General features: G+C 42.0%; 1 long non-coding RNA gene, 2 other non-coding genes and 1 pseudogene across 3 annotated transcripts; all 4 read right to left on the bottom strand.

Moving 5' to 3' along the window:
- Positions 1–488: 488 nt before the first annotated feature.
- Positions 489–14,421, bottom strand: LOC140708574 (pyruvate kinase PKM pseudogene; annotated as a pseudogene).
- Positions 14,422–17,679: 3,258 nt separating this feature from the next.
- On the bottom strand, positions 17,680–19,389 carry LOC103240047 (uncharacterized). Its single transcript, XR_012095078.1, has 6 exons — positions 19,319–19,389; positions 18,761–18,809; positions 18,583–18,659; positions 18,425–18,498; positions 18,014–18,083; positions 17,680–17,790 (listed from the first exon to the last, which is right to left on the bottom strand). It is a non-coding gene; the product is annotated as an uncharacterized lncRNA (long non-coding RNA).
- LOC119625504 (small nucleolar RNA SNORD50) lies at positions 17,886–17,958 on the bottom strand. Its single transcript, XR_005241697.1, has one exon. It is a non-coding gene; the product is annotated as a small nucleolar RNA SNORD50 (small nucleolar RNA).
- On the bottom strand, positions 18,218–18,287 carry LOC119625505 (small nucleolar RNA SNORD50). Its single transcript, XR_005241698.1, has one exon. It is a non-coding gene; the product is annotated as a small nucleolar RNA SNORD50 (small nucleolar RNA).
- Positions 19,390–23,348: the final 3,959 nt, after the last annotated feature.

Genomic DNA, 23,348 nt, shown 5'->3' with positions numbered 1-23,348 from the left:
GGATAGGAAGGGAAGTTAAAAACAAGTAGAATTTGATATGAAATGCAGAGGTCCTTAACTTTTCTTGCCATAGACCACTTTGCCAGTCTGATGAAGCCTATTGACTCCTTCTCAAAAAATATTTTAAAATGCATAAAAGATGCTCTTCAATTTACAATGAAGTTATGTTCCAATAAACCCCACTGGAAATATTGTAAGTTGAAAATGCATTTAATATAACTAACCTACTGAATATCATAGTTTTCCTAGTCTACCTTAAATGTGCTCAGAACACTTACTTTATCTTATAATTAGGCAGAATCATCTAATGCAAAGTTAAAATGTTGAATATCTCATATGCTTTATTAAATATTGCAGTAAAGTGAAAAACACAATGATTTTATGAGTATTTGACCTACAGTTTCTACTGAAAATGTATTGCTTTCACACTACTGTAAAGATGAAAAATCATAAGTTGAACCATTGTAAGTTGGGGACTGTCTGTACAAGATTACAAATGAAACCCTTTACATTAATATACAACTATCAAAATATTTAAACAAACCAAAAGTGTCCCATAGTAATATATGTGCTTCTTTGCATTAAATAACAAAATCTGTGACAGGCTTAAAGAGAAACATAATTTCTACATAGAAGTAATGTAGAGGTTTACATATTTGTGTCTGATCTGAACTGTAAGATATATAAAAATAGCTGTGGGTCTTAGTTCCTGTGGGAAGGTAAGAGCCTAACTCCGGTGGGCAAGTGGGCAGCTTGCTCCAATGTGCAATAATTGCCTTTCTAATTTCATGGACATTAGATGCCACGTGGATGAAAGAGGCAAACACCATATCCACATCCAATCCTACCCCACACTTCAGATCCTGGATGTCCTTTTCTGACATGGCAAGCAGGTCCACAGCCACCAGGAAGGTCTACACCCTTTTTGCTGTCCAAGGAGCCACCATTTTCCACTGCTATCACCAGGAGGTCAGTACCTTTCTGCTCTGCCTGCAGAGAAATAAGTTATTACATCTGTAGATCTTGCTGCCCACTTCCACTACCTTACAAATGTTCTTGTAGTCCAGCCACAGGAAGTTCTCATCATAGTTTTCCATGTAGGCATTATCCAGTGTGATCTGAAGGTGGCTCCCTTCTTCAGCTCCACCTCCATGGGGACACTGCTCTGTGTGAGCCCAGTTGGGATCTCAGGCCCATTAGTGTCCAGAGCCACAGCAACTAGCCGCTAGAGATTGGGGTTCGAAGCAAAGCTTTCCAGAGTTGTGCACACGTTCTTTATGGTCTCTGCGTGGTACTCAAAAGTTCAGACAAGCCATATTAATTCCAGACTTAATAATCAACATTTCTACCAATCAGGAAGCTGGGCTGATAGTACAGATGATGCCAGTGTTCTGGGCTGTGGGGATGGCCAGTCAGTGTTCAGGCAGCACACATGCTACAGCAGTGTGTCAACCACGACCGTGGGCAGCTGCTGAGTCTGAAATGAAGGCCCTCCTGGCTTCACTCTGGGGCTTCCACTTGGCTTCTGAGGTCTTCCAGCATTTTCTCGCTCAGACTACTTGTAAATGCAGAGAGGTCAGGAGCCTAGGGACATTCACTCCTGTCCATTATATATGTTTTATTCCAGAATGTCTATTTGATTGTTTTCATGTCATACGAATTATTTTTGATGGTCTTTTATTTCTGTATCATATACCAATGTCTCCCTTTATTTCTTTACACATTTTAACATACTCATTTCATAATTTTTATTTAAAATTTCTGTATCTGAAGTCCTTGTGAGTCTGGTCTTGAGGTTTGAAGATTTTGCTAATTCTTATTCATGCTGGCTCAGTTCCTTGTGTGTTTTGGATTTTTTTTTTTTCACTTTTAAATGTTTTTAAGTTGACATATTATAATTGTACATATTCGTGGGGGTACATAGTGATGTTTCAATATATATAATGTATAGTCATCAGATCAGGGCAATTAGCACATCCATCATCTCAAACATTTATCATTTCTTTGTGTTAGGAACATTCAATATCCTCCTTCAAGTTATCTGAAAGTATATATTATTGTTTAACTATAGTCATCCCACAGTGGTATAGAACACTAGAACTTATTCCTTCTACCTAGCTATAATTTTGTATCTTTTTTTTTTTTTTTTTTTTGAGACAGAGTTCTGCTTTTGTTGCCCAGGCTGGAGTGCAGTGGTGCAATCTCGGCTCACCACAACCTCCGCCTCCCAGGTTTAAGCGATTCTCCTGCCTCAGCCTCCCGAGTAGCTGGAATTACAGGCATGCACCACCATGCCCAGCTAGTTTTTTGTATTTTTAGTAGAGACAGAGTTTCTCCATGTTGGTCAGGCTGATCTCAAACTCCTGACCTTAGGTGATCCACCCACCTTGACCTCCCAAAGTGCTGGGATTATAGGCATGAGCCACCACAACCAGCCTTAATTTTATATCCTTTAACAAATCTCTCCCTATCTTCCCATTTCCCATAGCCCTGCCAACCTCTAGTATCCTTTGTTCTACATTTTACTTCTATGAGATCAACTTTTTTTTTTTTTTTTGAGACGAAGTCTCACTCTTGTCCCTCAGGCTGGAGTGCAATGGCGCGATCTCGGCTCACTGCAACCTCTGCCTCCTGGGTTCAAGCAATTCTCCTGCCTCAGCCTCCTGAGTAAGTGGGATTACAGGCACCCACCACCGCACCTGGCTAATTTTTGTATTTTTAGTAGAGATGGGGTTTCACCTTGTTGCCCAGGCTGGTCTCGAACTCCTGACCTCAGGTGATCCACCTGCCTCTGCCTCCCAAATTGCTGGGATTACAGGGGTGAGCCACTGTGCCCGGCAAGATCAACTTTTGTTAGTTTCCACATGAGTGAGAATGTGTTGTGTTTAACTTTCTGTTCCTGGCTTATTTCACTTAACATAGTGTCTTCTGGTTCCATTCATGTTACTGCAGATGACATGATGTAATCTTTTTTATGACTGAATAGTAGCCCATTGTGTATATATACACCACGTTTTCCTTTTTTTTTTTTTCTTTTGAGACAGGGTCTTGCTCTGTTGCTCAGGTTGGAGTGCAGTGGTGCTATCATGGCTCACTGCATGGCTCATTGCAGCCTCAATCTCCTGGGCTCAAGTGATACTCCCACCTCAGCCTCCCAAGGAACTAGGACTACAGGCGCACACTACTGTACTTAGCTAATTTTTAAAATTTTTTGTAGAGATGGATTCTTGCTACGTTGCCCAGGCTGGTTTTGAACTCCTTGGCTCAAGCAATTCTCCTACTTCAGCTTCCCAAAGTGCTGGGATTGCAAGTGTGAGCCACTGTGTCCAGCCCAAATTTTCTTTATCCATTTATCTGTTGTTGGACACCTAGGTTTGTTTCATATCTTAGCTATTGTGAATAGTGCTGCAGTAAACATGGGGATGCAGATGACTCTTTGGAAAAAAACAGCTGTGCTTTCTATTGGTGACAAACCCATAGATATTGCTAGTACTACTGTGGTGTACAGTCTACATTTGTTATTGAAGGAAATTCTAAATTTCAGTTAGTGTTTAGTAAAAGTATACATATTTTCCCCTGTCCAAGTTCACAGACTTCTTGAATTTTATCCATGGCTCTCTGTGGGACAGTGGAATCCCTGGTAAAAAGGGAGGAAGTGGAGGGAGAAAGTGGAGGAAGTCAAAGAAATGATAAACCAAATTGTTTGGACATTGACTTGTGAATATTAGAAACAGATGTTACAGAATAGAGCCACGAACCTGGTCTCAAACTCTTCAAAATTAATAAGGGGCAGTAACCACCAAGTAGGAAAATGATAGCCTTGAAGTAAGACAAAAGGTGACAAGCCAGGTGACATGAACATGAAAAGATCAAGGGGTTTTACATAAAGATGGAGGAGTAATTGTTAAGAAGTGGCAGTAGGGAGGCTGGGCATGGTGGCTCACGCCTGTAATCCCAGACTTTGGGAGACTGAGGCGGGCAGATCACTTGAGGCCAGGAGTTCAACACTAGCCTGGCCAACAGGGCGAAACCTTGTCTCTACTAAAAATACATAAATTAAGCCGGGCATGGCGGCTCACACCTGTAATTGCAGCACTTTGGGAGGCAGAGGCAGGTGGATCACTTGAGGTCAGGAGTTCAAGACCAGCCTGGTTAACACGGTGAAACCCCATTTCTACTAAACATATAAAAATTAGCTGGGTGTGGTGGCACACACCTGTAATCCCAGCTACTTGGGAGGCTGAGGCAGAGAATCACTTGAACCTGGGAGTTGGAGGCTGCAGTGAGCCGAGATCGTGCCACTGCACTCCAGCCTGGGCAACAGGGCAAGACTCCATCTTAAAAAATAAAATAAAATAAAAAAATAAAAATACATACATTGGCTGGGTGTGGTGACATGCGTCTGTAATCCCAGCTACTAGGGAGGCTGAGGCATAAGAATCTCCTGAACCTGGGAGGGAGGTTGCAGTGAGCCAAGATTGTGCCATTGCACTCCACCTGGGTGACAGAGTAAGACTCTGTCTCAAAAGAAAAGAAGTGGCAGTACAGAGCAAGGAAGATACTAACCTTAACTTCATACCTGAGGAAGGAAGCAAGCTGCAGCAAGAGAAAGCAGTACCCTAAGAAGGGAAGAATCAGATTTTAATTAGGGCAAGGAGGTGGAAGAAATGCATGCCCACAAAAAAAGGTCGAGGAGATGGGGGTAGTTTCTTATCCCTGTAGACTGTGCAGTGGAAAGATTGAGAGAGAGAGGGCCATGTTGGGGGGTAGTGTAGACTAGAATGACTGCAAATGGATATGAGAGGATAGATTACCAGAGAGGTTTAATTTTTTAATGGTAATATAAACCCACTAGCTAGAGATTATTCTACTGTCCAGAGATAAACAGTGTACCATTAAACATTTGGACTATTTATTACTATAAACTTTGTCATCCTGATAAAATTCAAGGCAACCTGAATTTCTAAAATTGATTAAATAACCATTTAATATCTACAAAAATAAAATGCAGCCAGGCACGGTGGCTCACACCTGTAATTGCAGCACTTTGGGAGGCCAAGGCAGGTAGATCACTTGAGGTCAGGAGTTCAAGACCAGCCTGGCCAACATGATGAAACCCCATTTCTACTAAAAATACAAAAATTAGCCAGGTGTGGTGGCATGCACTCCAGCCTGGGTAACCAAGTGAGACTTTGTCTCAAAAAAAAAAGAAAAAAAATTAAAAAATAATCCAGGCACGGTGGCTCACGCCTGTAATCCCAGCACTTTGGGAGGCCGAGGTGGGCAGATCTGAAGGTCAAAAGATCGAGACTATCCTGGCCATAGTGAAACCCTGTCTCTACTAAAAATACAAAAATTAGCTGGGCATGGTGGCACATGCCTGTAGTCCCAGCTACTCAGGAGGCTGAGACAGGAGAATTGCTTGAACCCAGGAGGCACAGGTTGCAGTGAGCTGAGATCACGCCACTGCACTCCAGTCTGGTGACAGAGTGAGACTCCGTCTCAAAAAAAAAAGGATAAAAAAAGAATAAAAAAAATGCTCTCAATATTGCCAATGAAAAGAATTAGTAGGAGAATTTTTAATAATGTTGACAATTGTCATGATAGAAATTAAATGAGCTGGCCTGATCCTGGCTCACTGCAATCTCCATCTCCTGGGTTCAAGCACCTCCCGAGTAGCTGGGATTACAGGCATGCACTACCACACCCAGCTAATTTTTTTTGTATTTTCAGTAGAGACAGGGTTTCACCATATTGGCCAGACTGGTCTCCAACTCCTGACCTCAAGTGATTCACCCGCCTTGGCCTCCCAAACTGCTAGGATTACAGGTGTGAGCCACCGTGCCCAGCCCCAGTTAGTCACTTATACTCAGGTAGAAGGGTGTTTAAGGCCGGGCACGTTGGCTCAGCCTGTAATGCCAGCACTTTGGGAGGCCGAGGCAGGCAGATCACCTGAGGTCAGGAGTTCAAGACTGGCCTGACGGTCATGGAGAAACCTCGTCTCTAGTAAAAATACAAAATTAGCCAGGCGTGGTGGTGCATGCCTGTAATCCCAGCTACTCGGGAGGCTGAGGTAGGAGAATCGCTTGAACCTGGGAGGTGGAGGTTGCAGTGTCGAGATCATGTCATTGTACTCCAGCCTGGGCAATAAGAGTGAAACTCCATCTCGGGAAAAAAAAAAAAAAAAAAAAAAGGAGTGCATAAGATGTTGTGTTAAGCCATGGTGGTTGACACCCCAACATTCATTTTGTCCCCAAATGATTGGTTCACATCAATCATAGTAATGCCATTCTCCTTCATAGTAAGTAGTTTAGTAATGGATATATGATCTAATCTTGGTAGATGAGCTGTGAAGTGTGGTCTGTCAGAAATTTCTGGAACAGATTTCCTCATTCTCAAGAAGAATAAAATAAGAGATCATCCCTTCTTTCCTCTGGCTAACATTGTGTCTGGATACGATGTCTGGAACTACTGCCACCAGTTTGTGACCATGAGGGAAGCCATCCTGAGGGCAAAACTTACAGACCTAGGATGATGGAGCGGAAAATGGAACAAATCTGGGTTCTTAATATAATAACTGAGCCCTTACATCAATTTACTTTCATTACCTCTGAGCTTCCTTTTACAAGAGCTAAGAAATTTGGCCAGGTGTGGTGGCTCACACCAAGGCGGGCGGATCACCTGAGGTCAGGAGTTCGAGACCAGCCTGGCCAACAAAGCGAAATCCCGTCTCTACTAAGAGTACAAAAATTAGCTGGGTGTGGTGGAGGGCACCTGTAATCCCAGCTACTCAGGAGGCTGAGGCAGGAGACTCACTTGAACCAGGAGGCAGAGGTTGCAGTGAGCCAAGATCATGTCACTGCACTCCAGCCTGGGCGACAAGAGAGAGACTCTGTCTCAAAAAAGAAAAAAATGTGAGCTGGGCGCGGTGGCTCACGCCTGTAATCCCAGCACTTTGGGAGGCCGAGGTGGGCGGATCACGAGGTCAAGAAATCGAGATCATTCTGGCCAACATGGTGAAACCCCGTCTCTACTAAAAATACAAAAATTAGCTGGGCTTAGTGGTGCGCGCCTGTAATCCCAGCTACTCGGGAGGCTGAGGCACGAGAATCACTTGAACCCGGGAGGTGGAAGTTGAATCCGGAAGGCGGAGGTTGCGGAGTAGAAATGGAGCCGCTGCACTCCAGCCTGGCAACAGAGCAAGACTCCGTCTCAAAAAAAAAAAAAAGAAAAAGAAAGAAAGAAAAAAGTCCGAGCGTGGTGGCTCACGCCTGTAATCCCAGCACTTTGGCAGGCCGAGGCGGGCGGATCAGGAGGTCAAGAGATTGAGACCATTCTGGCCAACATGGTGAAACCCCGTCTCTACTAAAAAGTACAAAAATTAGCTGGGCCTGGTGGCGCTCGCCTGTAGTCCCAGCTACTTGGGAGGCTGAGGCACGAGAATCGCTTGAACCTGGGAGGCGGAGAGTGCAGTGAGCCAAGGTCATGCCCCTGCGCTCCAGCCTGGTGACAGAGCGAGATGCCGTCTCCAGAAAAAACAAACAAACAAAAAAAACCAAAAAAAAAAAAAATGTACAGTTTAAGCCATTTTGGGTTTGATGTTATACTTTGGTAAAAGCATCGTAAGATAGAGATGGCGTTTTATTAAGAGATGTGTATAGAAGATATGTTGCAATACAAAAAGCATATTTTGGAAAGTTTTATTACGTTGAAGCCAGGCATAGTGACATGTTACTGTACCCCCAGCTACTTGGGAGCCTGAAGCAGGATTGCTTGAGCCCAGAGTTAGAAGCTACAGTGAGCTGTGATCAAGCCACTGCACTCCAACCTGGGCAACAGCAAGAAACCTTGTCTCTTAAAAAAAAAAAATATATATATATATATATAATGTATATAATATATATAATATATAGGTGTGTGTTATATATATAACACACACATATATGTATATATTTATATATATATATATGTAAAAAACACACACATATATCTCAAAACATCCTTTGCTGGCATTAAACTCTCCAGCTGTGAGTTCTTCACCTTGCCAAGTGAAGTGGGAGCACACCAGCACTTTGGGAGGCTGAGGTGAGAGGATCACTTGAGTCCAGGAATTTGAGACCAGCCTGGGTAAAAGAGAGAGACCCTGTCTCCATGAAAAAAGAAAAAAAAAAAATGCCAGTTGTGTGTGGTGGCATGTGCCTGCTAGTTGCAGCTACTTGGGAGGCTCCTGGGCTCAAGTCATCTGTGTGTCTTGGCCTCCCAAAGTGCTGGAATTATAGGTGTGAGCCATCACTCCATGCCGTGCTGGGTTTTTTTGTTTTTTGTTTTTTTTGAGATGGAGTCTTCACTGTGTGGCCCAGCCTGCAGTGCAGTGGCACGGTCTTTGCTCACTGCAACCTCCACCTCCTGCGTTCAAGCGATTTTCCTGCTTCAGTCTCCTGAGTAGCTGGGATTATAGAAGCATGCCACCACGCCTGGCTAATTTTTGTATTTTTAGTAGAGACGGGGTTTCACCATGTTGGTCAGGCTGGTCTCAAACTCCTGACTTCACAGATCACATATTTTTTTAACTGAAGGAATCTGATGGACTTAACTTATTCGAACGTAGTGGCTCACAATATTGTGTTTACTGATATGCATTGAAACACCCAATTTTATTAACAGTTATAGCTAATGCATGATGACAAGCACTATATTAAACATTTTATATGCATTATTTCTTTTTCTTTTTTTTTTTTAGATGGAGTCTCCATCTGTCACCCAGACTGAAGTGCAATGGCATGATCTAGGCTCACTGCAACCTCCACCTCCCGGGTTCAAGTGATTGTCCTGCCTCCTCAGCCTCCCGAGTAGCTGGGATTACAGGCACCTGCCACCACACCCAGCTATTTTTTGTATTTTTAGATTTTTAGTAGAGATGGGATTTCACCATGTTGGCCAGGCTGGACTTGAACTCCTGACATCCGGTGATCCGCCCACCTCAGCCTCCCAGAGTGCTGGAATTACAGGCGTGAGCCACCTCACCTGGTCTGCATTATTTCATTTAATGCATGTAAAGTGTCTCTAAAGCATATGCTCTGACTGGAATACTCTGAATTTAATCACTAGGAGAACACATGAGAGCACTGTAGAATCATGAAGACGTTATATATCTATATGGACAGGTGGGCTATGTTTGTGGCAGCAGGAAACGGCCCTGTTCTGTTACAGCACTAGCTAGAACACAATAAAACCAAATTGTGAAGAAACACAGTATCTTGTTAGAAATTAAGTCAACTTAAAAAATTCACAGATTAAAAAAATTTTATTCTATAAATTTCAAACAAGTACAAAAATAGAGAAAGAGTATAATAAACTCCCAAGAGCCCATCATCCAACATTAACAATTATCAACTTCAGGCTAATCTTGTTTCATCTATACCCTTCAACCACTTCCTTTGTTTTCTGCATTATTTTGAAACAAATCTCAGACATCAAATCATTTCATCCATAAATAACTCAGTATGTCTAAAAGATACAGCCTCTTTAACAACAAAAAGAGCCACAATGCCATTATCACACCTAACAAAGTCCCAATTATTTTTGATACATGAAATAGCCTGTATTTAAGCATATATCTCATAAATGTTATCTTTTTTTTTTTTTTACAATATTGAATGAGAATCCAACTGGGATGCAAACATTGAGAATGTTGATATATCTTCTCAGTTTCTTGATTTATAGGTTACCCATTCATCTCTTGTTGGTTTCTTTCCTTGCAATTTATTTGTTATAGAAATCATTTGTAGAGTTTTCCATAGTCTGGATTTTGCTGATTGTTTCTCTGTAATGTAGTTTAACATTTTCCTTTGTCATCTGTAAATTGGTAATTATATCCAGAGGCTTTATCAAATTCATATTCATTTTTATTGTTTTCAGACAAGAGTCTGAAATAGGCAGTGTCAAATTCTTTCTTCAGGGACATATAATATTTCATCATCTCTTTTTTGGATGTTAGCAGTTGTTGATATTTATTGCCTATATATATTAATTCATTAGAATGTTGCAAAATGATGATCGAATTACGCCAATCTTTTTTCATTGTTAACTGGAATATATCAATAAAGACAAACTTTTTATCACTTTTTATTTGATTATGTCAGTACAGTTGGTATTGGAAAGTCCCTTTATTTGCAGTTCTGAAACTGATGATTAGCATCCTTTAACACTATTAAATTCAGTTTTTAAAAGCATCATTCTGAATTCATAGATTTGAAGACATTTTATGTCTTTTTCTCTATTACAGCTCAATAATAGTCAAATTTTCCATCTTTGGAAAGTGAGAGACTCTCCAAGTTGACTCCTGAGTTCCTTTTTTCTTTTAAGATGGATCTCCCTCTGTCACCCAGGCTGGAGTGCAGTGGCGAGATCTCGGATTACTGCAACCTCCGCTTCCCAGGTTCAAGCGATTCTCCTGCCTCAGCCTCCTGAGTAGCTGGGATTACAGGCACCCGCCACCATGCCCAGCTAATTTTTGTATTTTTAGTAGAGATGGGGTTTTACCATGTTGGCCAGGCTGGTCTCGAACTCCTGACCTCAAGTCCTCACTGGGATTACAGGCGTGAGTCACCGTGCTTGGCCTCCTGAGTTCTTTTAACACAACTCTAACAGTCTTGCTACCTGCTATAGCAAGGTACAACAAGCTCATCTTGTACATTGCCTGTCTCAGATCTATTTCCTTTTAGTGGTAAGTGGTATTTAGAGGCCACAATCTGGGCCCTAGGGGTAGGGTTCGTAGATTTTGATGTGTATGAATCATACTTGGAGTTTCTGTGTTTTCTTTCACAGTGGTTCCCATTTGACTAAGAGTGAAATCCTTTCAATGACACATTAAGCCCTACATAAGCTGCATGCCTTGCTTCCTTTCTCACTATGCATGCTCCTTCTTATGGGCCACTGCTATGGAAATGCGCTTTTCCCAGATATATGCACAGATCAATCTCTCACCCTCTGTTAGGTGAGAGATTGAGCTACGCACACCTCTAAATCTCTGCTTAATTAATCTCACCTTTTCATTGAAGCCTATTCTGTCAACCCCATTTACTTCAATTGCCTCTTAGATGAGAGAATCCCCATTTGAAACTGCAATACTAATTATCTCCCCAAACCCACTCCCAATATCTCATATTCTATTTTTTGTGTCACTTCTCATTTTTTAACATAGTTTATAATTTATTTATTATATAATGTCCTTCTCGTCTTCCTACAATATAAGTTCCACAGGAGCCGAGGTTTTTGTTTGGTTCACTACTGTATCTTTCATGCCTAGGATAATACCTATACATGGTAGGCATTCAGGATATTTGTTCAATGAACAAATGAATGCAAACCTTAGTATATTTCTGAATCATCACACACTTAGTCTATCAGTACGGTTCAATCTCCTGAGGAACAGATTGAATTGAAAGCAAACAACATCCTTCAAGAAAGTGAGCTATATCAATATGTGGGGACAAGTCCATGAATTTCAAAACTATCCTGACATTTCTGGGCATGTGGCCAAACTGAAAAATGTTTGTCTCCCTCTCTCCCTCCCTTCCTTCCTTTCTTTGTTTTTCTCTCCCTTCCTCCCTTTCTCTCCTTCTCTTTCTTTCTCTTGAGACGGGGTCTTGCTGTGCCTAGGCTGGTCTTAAACTCCCGGGCTCAAGCGATTCTCCTGCCTCAGCCTCACGAGTAGCTGGGATTACAGGCGTGCCACCACGCCTGGTTGCTTTTTTCTTTTTTTTTTAAGGGCTAGTCAATGTACATTCACTTTTGAAAAAGAAATGTAGCATAAACTCAGAATCTCCATCAGCAATGAAATTCAAGTCAGAATTAAGATATATCTCAAAGAGTATACCTTACTATTGCTCCAGAGTAGTTTAGTGTGTTTAATGCTAATGTTCTCATTGAAGCAATTAAACTAATCAACTAATAGCAACAATTCCCAAACTGTACTTTTGTTAGTTTTTATTTTATCTATTTTGATTTTTGAGACAGAGTCTTGCTCTGTCACCCAGGCTGGAGTGCAGTGGCGTGATCTTGGCTCACTGCAACATCCGCCTCCTGGGTTAAAGCGATTCTCCTGCCTCAGCCTCCCAAGTAGCTGGGATTACAGGCTCATGCCACCACGCCAGACTAATTTTCGTATTTTTAGTAGAGATGGGGTTTCACCATGTTGGCCAAGCTGATCTCGAACTCCTGACCTCAAGTGATCTGCCCGCCTTGGCCTCCCAAAGTGCTGGGATTACAGGCATGAGTCACTATGCCCGGCCTTAATCAACTACTTTTATACAAAAGTACAGGTTGCAGCTGGGTGCAGTGGCTCACACCTGTAATCCCAGGACTTTGGGAGCCTGAGGCGGTCAGATCACGAGGTCATGGTGAAACCCCGTCTCTACTAAAACTACAAAAATTGGTTGGCCATAGTGGTGTGCACCTGTAGTCCCAGCTACTTGGGAGGCTGAGGCAGGAGAATCGCTTGAACCTAGGAAGCAGAGGTTGCAGTGAGTTGAGATGGCACCACTGCACTCCAGCCTGGCAACAGAGCACGTCTGTTTCAAAAAAAAAAAAAAAAAAAAGTAGTTGATTAAAATTATTTAGTATAGGTGTGGCTACTCATCAATAATCACAGCTCAGGAGGCTGAGGCAGGAGGACCACTTGAGGTCAGGAATTCAAGAACAGCTTGGGCTACAGAGTGAGCTCTCATTGCTTTAAAAAAAAAAAAAAAAAAGGCAGCTTGGTGAGGAGACTCACGCTTGTAATCTCAGCACTTTTGGAGGCCAAGCTGGAAGGATCACTTGAGGTCAGGAGTTTAAGAGCAGCCTGGGCAACATAGTGACACCCCATCCCTACAGAAAGTAATACAAATCAGCTGAGCTTGGTGGCACATGCTGAAGGATCTCCTGGTTATTTGGGAGGCTGAGTGGGAGGATCCCTTGAGCCCAAGAGTTCAAGGTGGCAGTGAGCTATGATTAGGCACTGCATTCCAGCTTGGGTGACAGAGTGAGACCCTGTCTCTAAAATAATTAATAATGATAACAATGATAATGTTATTTGGCCTGTATTTTTGTTACTGCTCATATCCATCTTTTTTAATGCACTAAATGTGTTTTTATTGATGGTATGGCCACCAGTTATAAAAAATATGGATATAAGCCTAATAAAGACACAGTGCAAATAACTTCAAATAACTTTTTCTTTTTTTTTGAGAAAGGGTCTCACTCTTGCCCAGCTGGAGTGCAGTGGCACAATCATAGCTCACTGTAGTCTTGACCTCCTGGGCTCAAGCAATCCTCCCATCTCAGCTGCCACATAGCCAGATCCTCCAAGTAACCCAGTTACTTTTTAACACGTTGTAGAGATGGTCTTGCTATGTTGCCCACTGGTCTCAAATTCCTGGCCTCAAGCGATCTTCCCACTTTGGCCTCCCAAAGTACTGGGATTACAGGCATGAGCCACTGCACCTGACCTAATAAACTATTTTTGTACAAAGGACAATTTGGGGTTTGTTGCTAATAGTTGGTCACTTTAACTGCATCAATAAGAACACAGGCATTAAACACACTAAACTTCTCTAGGGCAATAGCAAGGTGTGTTCTTTGGGGTATATCTCAATTCTGACTTTTGAATCTCATCATTTATAGTGAATCTGGGCTTACATTATACTTCGTTTTGGGGTATTCAAAATATGAATTTTGGGGGTAGACAGTCAGGACACAACAGCTTCCGACTTTTCTCATTTCTGTCTCTTTTGGATAATTTAAATCATGCCACCAGTTCCACCCTAAAAAACATGTTGAACTCCATTCCATTAGGTATTTTATGGATGCCAGCACGTTGTCCTAGGCACCAAGTTTAAAGAGAGATTAAAGGGAAGTCTCTGCTTTAGAAGAACTGACACTCCAGGTCCAGAAGGGAGAAACCAAAAATCACGTTACATGGCTCATTCCATAGTATAATTGGAGAGGGGCTTATTCTACCTTGTTTTCAGCAGCACGTTTCTATGGCACATCTGATTCTCTGCCGTTACCTGTGACAATTTTCCAGCCCTCTCCTTTTTTTTTTCCTTCCCTGATCAGCTTGAGATTACAAGGTCAATACAGTAATTTTAGCACTTTTACCTACATCCTCAATACTCTTGGCCCATTATTGCTCTGCTCCTCCTGGTCAGTTTATCTCTGATTTTGGATTAATCCAGTCTTATCTTTCTGCTCCCAAGGAGATAAGCACCACACAATACTGAATATGCTGATTATCTTTGTTAAAATTAGTGGTTTTCAGCCTCTGCTGATACTTTATCAATGCTAGGCAAGTTTATAACTTGTCCATGGTCAGCTCCATTTTCTCCAAATCTGCAGGGTCTGATGAAAAAGCCTTATCATACCTCCTAAATTCCTCATCTTGTTCTCTCCTGAAGATCACTTTGTTTGTTACTTTGCAAAGTCATGATCAGACACTAACTTCTTCAGTTTTCATGTTGACTAATGGTCTGTATTAAATCCAAGGCAATTTCCAGCAACTTTTGCTTGGTTCTCATCCTTCTTTTTCTTGGCTCATTTCATTCCAGGCATCCTTGGTTTTCTACTTAGTTTCTGTTCCTAACAAATATGGCACTTGAACTTGGCAGCAGATTCCTGTGTCCTGATTTTTGTCCCTTGGCACAAATTATTCTCTAGGATTTGAATAAACCTGGAATGTCCTAATCCTGAAAGGCCACAGGGTTCAACTCTTAGACACCTTTTTTTCTCTATTGGTGATCTCATCTAATCTTATGGCTTTAAATATGCCTTCCATATGTCGATGATTCCCAATTTTATTTTAGTCAGATCTCTACTCTGAACTGTGGACCTCTATAACTACTCAAAAATCCCAATTTGAATATCATGTGCTATCTTAAACTTAACATGTTCAAAATCAAGCTAACAAGAGAACATTTTTGGAAGTGATGGATATAGTCATTATCTTGTTAATGGTTTCATGAGTGTATTCCTATAAAAAAACTCATCAAATTGCATACTTTTTAAATGTACACATTTTGTACATCAGTTAGATCCACTACAGGAGGTAAGGACAAAACAATTTCCTGATCTCAGTGAAGTGATGCACATTTGTAAATTATCGCCTTCAAATGACAGATTTTTTGCATATTCTGAAGTGCCTTTTCCATTGCTCTTTTGAAGAGAACTATAATAAATGAAGTAACAAGAAAAGATAAAGTTCTCAAATAGGTTGGACTGGACTGTACTTGATTTGGGATTCTGATTAAACCCTCATAACTCTGATAAACTCAGCTACATGGCATTCTGAGACCTCAGCAGTGGGGAGACCAGGACTCATCAGAGTAAGACAAGGAGTCTAGTTCTCATACTGAAAAGGTATCCTTTTCTGCCCCAAGATGGTCTCTAATGATGTTATTCTACAGGGTGGAGTAAGATCAGAGGGAGTGGTAATATTCAGTTAAGTCATGCATATTAATATATACTTATAACTAAGTACCATAAGTATTGTTTGGATCCAGAACCAAGTTTTTGGAAAGGTAGGGAGGGTCCTACTCCCAGAAAAGGACTAGCAAAAGATAAGCAGTTTATTCTAGTAGGCTGAAATTCAAAGAAAGGCTCTAATCCCAACTGGGGAACTGTTACAAAAACCATGAAAACAGCTAAAAGCTCTTTCATACACACTGGGCAGTGAGGATTGATGTGTTAGTTCACAGGACACTTCACTGGGGAGCCAAGCACAGTGGATATTGGGTTTCCGGCAATAGAACTAATTTTAGAAAGCACCAAATGGTAGGTTTGAGCTTACTATATTTTAAGATTACCTGGAAGCCTGGTATAAGGCAGAAGGAAAATTCCTGTTGGCTGAAGTCACTAAAGTCAGACACATGTAAATTGTCTTTGAACTTCTGAAGCCAATCAGAATCAAGGATATCCCAGTTTAATTATTATAGTCAAGCTCCTTGGGTCCTTAAGGATTTTTTTTTTTAGCCTGGCCTGTTGCTCACGATAGAGCATAGAGGTGCCATCATGGCTGATTGTAGCTTCAGTTTCCTAGGTTCAAGTGAGTCTCTCAGCCTCCTGAGTAGCTGGAACAAGTGCACATCACCACACCCAGTTAGTTCTCTTATTTGTAGAGATGGCATCTTGCTGTTTCCAGGCTGGTCTCAAGCAACCCTCCCTAAGTGCTGGGATTACAGGCAAGAGCCACTGCAGCCGGTCCCAAGCAGCAGATATGCTCTGGAGGGTGAACTTATGCAACTGATCTTAACCAATATTGCCTGAGTTTTTAGGAGGCTATTACAGACTAACAGCCTCCTGTGTGATTGGAAATTGCCATCAAGGAGTCGGTAACCAAAACTGAGCTTTCAAGTTCAATTCCATTCAAGTTAAACCTTTTTAGATCTGACTCTAATTACAGGATATTCTTACATTTCTAACTCCCTTGCTCAAGAATCTTAAGGGTATTTATAACATCTGTTTTCTGTCCCACACACATCTACCCTATTGGTACCCAAATCCTCAATATTTGTCTCTCAGACTCTGAACCATACTGTCTTTGCTCAGTATTTCTTGGGCCTATTTTCCCAACATCTGTGCTGGTTTAAACTCAAATCCACTTGTTCTATTTTCAAGAATTCTTCATAGCTTGACTTTTCCTTGGCATCCTGTGCCACTATTGACAAAATGGTGCTTTATTTCAGGAGTCTTGGCAGAGCCTAGCACAGGCCAGTGTATATAAATGTGGAGTACTAATTCTGATATCAACTAAGAAAATGTGACATATTAAAAGATCTATTGGGAGGCAAGGGAGTTAGAAGGAGCTACAGAAAAAGAGGTCAGAGGGCTCGAAAGCAAATAGTCTATTTCACAACTTTGTCTTGGTTGCCAGCTTTGACAAAAGGGAAATGGCACTCTTCCCTGAAAACTGTGGAATATGAATAGTCTTTTACCACATATTGTATAACACTAAGTGCCTGGCCCTATTCTAGGCACTTTTGAAGTAATGAAACACAGATCTTAAAATTTTATGCAGAAGTTCTGGAAGGGGGAGAAAAACAATGATTAATAGTTTTATGTATAGCAGGTAAGGGTTATGGGAGATCAAGGGTATAAATGCAAACACTGCTTTCACTGCCATCTTACACACACTACCTTCATAGTGAAGGTGTATTTTCTATCTCCAAATGTAATGTTACATGCCTAAGGCTTCTCTCTCATTTTATTTGGTAGTATAAGTATTATGTAACCCATCTTGCCAAACGACCTCTTCCTTCCTAGATTTTAGCAAGCCTGAATGTCTTTACCAGATTCTTGTTTAATCAGTGATCTCCCCTCATGACCATAGTTAATAAACTGCTATTATTGTTCTACTGCACTCTTTTTATTTTCTGTGTCTCATTCCCCTACTTCTCAACTTAAGCATCCAGGCTTTCAAAATTACAGTCACATTGAAACTAAATATTCCATGATTTGCTTAGTAACAGTCATTTTTAATTCCTGTCTCTCCACTCTTACACTGACCCAAGAACCCTTACATTGTACCTTGCACAAACCCGAAACGTTCAGAGTAATTTGATTACAAGGCTGGTTAGTGGATTTTCCATTTAATGCCCGCCATGTTATTTCAGGATCTATTTAAAATAATTAAAAACAACATAATCCAAAATTACATGTTTTATTTTCGTGTTTGTAAAACGAAGAGCTTTTTTTCTGGATGGTTTTCTTATCAGCTTTTCATACAACAGTCAAGTAAACCTCGTGGCACTAGCCCTAGAAAAGGAAAAACATGAGATTCTTACAAGACTACCAACATTACGACAGCTTATGTAAAAGCATTAAAAAAAGTATTGTCCTTATAATGGTCCATCTCAGAAGCCAGATCCGTAAAAGTTTTTTTTTCAACAGAAGTTCAGGTTCGGGATAAGATCATCACAGATAAGACCAAGGACACAATATTCACTAATCGCTAAGCAAATAGAAAAACTCCACTTACAGAAATCGTTGCAACTTTGGAACTTCCAAGACAATCTGGCCTCTTATCAATGGGCAGACAGCGACCCTCACTGTTGGCAGAAAAAAACAAAACAACCCGGGATTTTATAACAGAACTGTTATAAACTTTTACGGATCTTTTATAACAGAACTGTTATAAAATCCCGTCAACAAAATTTACTCCACTTCTGAATTATTGGTCTTAATCTCAGAAGCCGAATCCGTATTTATTTTTCTTCAGGTTATCAGCTTCGGGATAGGTTTCATCATTGATTAGACCAATCAGACCTTGTATATGTACACATTAACACATCAAACTGCACTTCTGTGACACTGACCATAAGCCAAAGTAAAGGTAAAAGGCAAGTATTATAGTACAAATACTACAGAACTTTTAAGCCATACAACCTACTTCAAAATGAAGCTGCTAGTCAGTGACATCCGACATTCATTATCTTCACTGGCTGATCGTCCACACCCAGAATGCTGTTCAATGACAAAAAAATTTGATTTAGTCTAGGTGTGGATTAAATGCTATGCTCTATCATAAAGTACTAAAACAACACATACCCATGGAGAGTGTCAGGTTTAACCAAGCGGTTTTCCATTAAATATTCTCCCGCATATTCTGAAATTCTTTCATGTATCTAACAAAAAAAAGTAAATATCAAACGATGCAACAGTTCCTTTTCCTGTAAATCAACAAGTTTACTCCTTTAGTTTGGCAACTAAGCTTAACAGCTCTTACCTTTGCATCTTCAGAGCTGCTCTGCTGTGCCACGACAGCGCCATTGTTCCTGCGGGAAACCGATATTTAAGCATTCTCGCAGAAACGTCACACTCCAAGGTGTTTTTCCACACAAAACCTTTCCCCTTCATTAATCCGAATTGCACACAACGCCGCCTTCGAACAGCTCAGTCTCAATGCAGGGTTGAGGCTGCCCGTTTTAAAACAACGCCGACGGAAGGTCTTCGCCATTTTAGTAAAGGCCCCTTGCTCTTAAAACTAACCCTCCGCCCCAATTAAGTGTGGTTTTTCCGCCGCCGTTCAGGCACATGCCAGAGGCCAGCAAGCGCGGCACCCGTGGCCGATCAGCGTTCTCCTCACGCCAAAACTCGGAACCTGTGGCCGTCACGACTCAATCTCAGTACATGTGGCGGTCGGGCTGCACATTTCCCACGTGCAAGCTTTCAACTCTCAGCACTCTAAACTCTACACTAAGATGGTTTCACACTATTAAAACTCTCAACTCGGCCTGCACCTCCACCTTTTGCTCCGGTACTCGCCCGCAACACCGACGCTTACCTATCACACCACCAAACGACCACGACGGCCTACGTAAAAGACCGAGACACGCAGCCAGTAGCTCCTTATATAGCCTCCCCAGTCAGAACGAGGCTGCCCCGCCCTCTCGCACCTATTGGACATGGAAGTAGACAGGGGTGTGGCCGCGAATTAGCGGGAGCGCGCGCGGAGGCTCTTCCGAGGCCCGTCCCGCGTTGTGGCGCGCGCGCCGCAGGCCGGCCGCGCGCCCGGCCATTTCCCGGCGCGCGCCCGCAGGCGCACTGCGAAGCGTAGCTTGCTAGTCTTGCGCCGGACTTGGCGCTACGTGGCGCGGGTGTGGCGCCAGAATTCAAACAGCCGCAGTTGGAAACGACGCTATCGCCTGCCACAAGCCAAGTTCGCCCAGGACAGATTGGGTCTGAGAGTGGACCCAAGTTTTGCAGCACAGGGCGGCCTCAGCTTAGGACCGACTCGAGAAGCCGGGCTGGCTGGCCGGCGCCTGGCTGTAGTGGGCCCCCAGCGGAGGCCGCCGGAGGAGCGGGCTAGCTCTGGCCGCAGCACTCCGGGGAAGGGCAGTTGGCTGGCAGAAAAGCTTGGGTGAAAAAGCAGACAGCGCCACGTGAGAACCGCCCCGGCGTGCGGGTCCTCAGGGCCTCAGGGCGGGCGTCAAGGCCCCATGGGGGCCCATTCGTCTTCACGCTTCCTCGTGCCAAGCATCCGGTTACACTAAACCTGACCACACAAGTCTCCCTCAAACAGCGAACGTGAGGTTCAGTACTCCATTTCGCAGAGGAGAAAACTGAGGCTTAAAACAGCCAGGTAATTTGCCTAAGGTCACACAGCTGAAATGCTTTGCTAATTTTTAACTTTTTTGTACTCAGTTATATTGAAAACGAGAGAAAGATTAATTTGACGAGTATCCCTGAATACTTTATCCAGACGACAAACTTACAAAATTCAAAAGCAGTGCTTTCATTAATTAGCGTGTTTGAGTTAATTTGTGTGCGTGTGTGTTTGTGCACACATTTGAACATTTCAGTATGTGAAAATTCAGGCCCTTGACTTCTGTATTTCAAAGCAGTACTTATTAAAGTTGTTTATGTGTGCATTTGCTTATGGTCCGATTCTGCTAGAGTGTGGGAGAAACACATCTAATTTTGTGCTCTGCTGTTTATTTTTTCTTAAAACAGTGCCTAGCATTAAGTAGGTTGTTGGTAATGGTTAAATGAATGAATTAACAAATACATTCGGTGACTTTTTAGAAAATTAGAATGAAGATCAAACTTCACATTCAAAGGCAGTGAAAAGCACTTTTCTCTAGCAGGAACCTAAATAATGAAGTATTGTCTGGGCCGGGCATTTTGTCGGTTTTTATATTACTTCGTAATGTCTAATATAAATTTTCATATTGCTCATAGTAAATAGTAAAACAAAATTAATACAGTACAAAAGGATATAGGAAGCAAAGTAGGCCAGGTGTGGTGGCTCATGCCTGTAATTACAGCACTTTGGGAGGTCGAGGTGGGAAGATTGCTTGAGCCCAAGACCCTGTCTCTATTGTATTAAAAAAAAAAAATTAAAAAGTTAACAAAAAAAAGCATAGTGAAAGTATCTTTCCACATGACTGGGAATCTTCTCCCTAGTTGTACTCTTCAGCAATGCCACTGTTAACAGTTTTTGAGACTTCCTATGCAAATAAAAATATATGTACTTCGTTTTTCATATACAAATGGGATCTATATGATCTGCAACTTGTTTATCCTTCTTGTATCATAAACATCTTTCCATATCAGTACATATAGATGACCTTTTTTTTTTTTTTTTTCCCAGACAAGGTCTCACTTTGTCACGCAGACTGGAGTGCAGTGGCTCTATCTCGGTTCACTGCAACCTCTTGGGATCAAGTAATCCTCCTGCCTCAGCCCACCAACTATGTGGGACTACAGGCATGCACCACCACGCCTTGTAATTTTTTGTATTTTTCGTAGAGATAGGGTTTCTGCCATGCTGAAGACCACAAACATCACCTCGTCAAAAGCCATGTAAAACAGTGATTCCTTACCCTGACTTACCAGTTAAAATCTGGTAAGCTAAAAAATATCAAAATTCTGGGCCTGAACCTGGAACTTTGAAAGCATGATGTTCAAAAGTGGGACCCAAAATCCACATTTTAAACCAGCATTAGAGGCTATACTGTCCAATTGGAATATAATATGAACCACAAATGCAGGCTGCACAAGTAATTAAAAATGTCCAAGTTGCCAGATGCGGTGGCTCACGCCTGTAATCACAGCACTTTAGGAGGCCAAGGCAGGCGGATCACGAGGTCAGGAGATCAACACCATCCTGGCTAACACAGTGAAACCTTGTTTCTACTAAAAATACAAAAAATTAGCCGGGCGTGGTGGCGGGTGCCTGTAGTCTCAGCTATTCGGGAGACTGAGGCAGGAGAATGGCGTGAACCTGGGAGGCGGAGCCGAGATCCTGCCACTGCACTCCAGCCTGGACAACAAAGCGAGACTCTGTCTCAAAAAATAAAAATAATAAAAAAAAAAGTACTAGTAGCCACTTTAAAAAAAATTATTTATTTTATTTATTTTATTTTATTTTTTTGAGACGGAGTCTTGCTGTGTCCCCCAGGCTGCAGTGCAGTGGCCTGATCTCTGCTCACTGCAAGCTCTGCCTCCAGGGCTCACGCCATTCTCCTGCCTCAACCTCCCGAGTAGCTGGCATTACAGGCACCCGCCACCAAGCTCGGCTCATTTTTTGTATTTTTAGTAGAAACGGGGTTTTACCGTGTTAGCCAGGATGGTCTCGACCTGCTGACCTCTTGATCTGCCCGCTTCAGCCTCCCAAAGTGCTTCGATTACAGGCGTGAGCCACCGCGCCTAGCCTATTTTTTTATTATACTTTACGTTGTAGGGTACATGTGCACAATTGTGCAGGTTTGTTACATATGTATATATGTGCCATGTTGGTGTGCTGCACCCATTAACTCGTCATTTACATTAGGTATATCTCCTAATGCTATCCCTCCCCGCTCCCCAACCCCACAAGAGCCCTGGTGTGTGATGTTCCCCTTACTGTGTCCAAGTGATCTCATTGTTCAGTTCCCACCTATGAGTGAGAACATGTGGTGTTTTGTTTCCCATTCTTGCGATAGTTTGCTGAGAATGATGGTTTCCAGCTGCATCTATGTCCCTACAAAGGACACAAACTCATCCTTTTTTATGGCTGCATAGTATTCCATGGTGTATATGTGCCACATTTTCTTAATCCAGTCTGTCATTGATGGACGTTTTGGTTGGTTCCAAGTCTTTGCTATTGTGAATAGTGCCGCAATAAACATACGTGTGCATGTGTCTTTATAGCAGCATGATTTATAATCCTTTGGGTATATCCCCAGTAATGGGATGGCTGGGTCAAATGGTATTTCTAGTTCTAGATCCTTGAGGAATCGCCACACTCTTCCACAATAGTTGAACTAGTTTACAGTCCCACCAACAGTGTAAAAGTGTTCCTATTTCTCCACATCCTCTTCAGCACCTTTTGTTTCCTGATTTTTTAATGATTGCCATTCTAACTGGTATGAGATGGTATCTCATTGTGGTTTTGATTTGCATTTCTCTAATGGTGAGTGATGATGAGCATTTTTTCATGTCTGTTGGCTGCATAAATATCTTCTTTTGAGAAGTGTCTGTTCATATCCTTTGACCACTTTTTGATGAGGTTGTTTGATTCTTTCTTGTAAATTTGTTTAACTTCTTTGTAGGTTCTGGGTATTAGCCCTTTGTCAGATGAGTAGATTGCAAAAATTTTCTCCCATTCTGTAGGTTACCTGTTCACTCTGATGGTAGTTTCTTTTGCTGTGCAGAAGCTCTTTAGTTTAATTAGATCCCATTTGTCAATTTTGGCTTTTGTTGCCGTTGCTTTTGGTGTTTTAATCATGAAGTCCTTGCCCATGCCTTTGCCCTCAATGGTACTACCCTCAAGGAGGCCCTAGTGTCTGTAGTTCCCTTTTTTGTGTTGATGAGTTCCCATTATTTAGCTC

The sequence above is a fragment of the Chlorocebus sabaeus genome, chromosome 13 (assembly GCF_047675955.1).
Source record: "Chlorocebus sabaeus isolate Y175 chromosome 13, mChlSab1.0.hap1, whole genome shotgun sequence".
NCBI classification, from domain to species: domain Eukaryota; kingdom Metazoa; phylum Chordata; class Mammalia; order Primates; family Cercopithecidae; genus Chlorocebus; species Chlorocebus sabaeus.
Note: the sequence above shows the minus strand (reverse complement) of the source record. Positions and strands in the feature narration are given on the sequence as shown.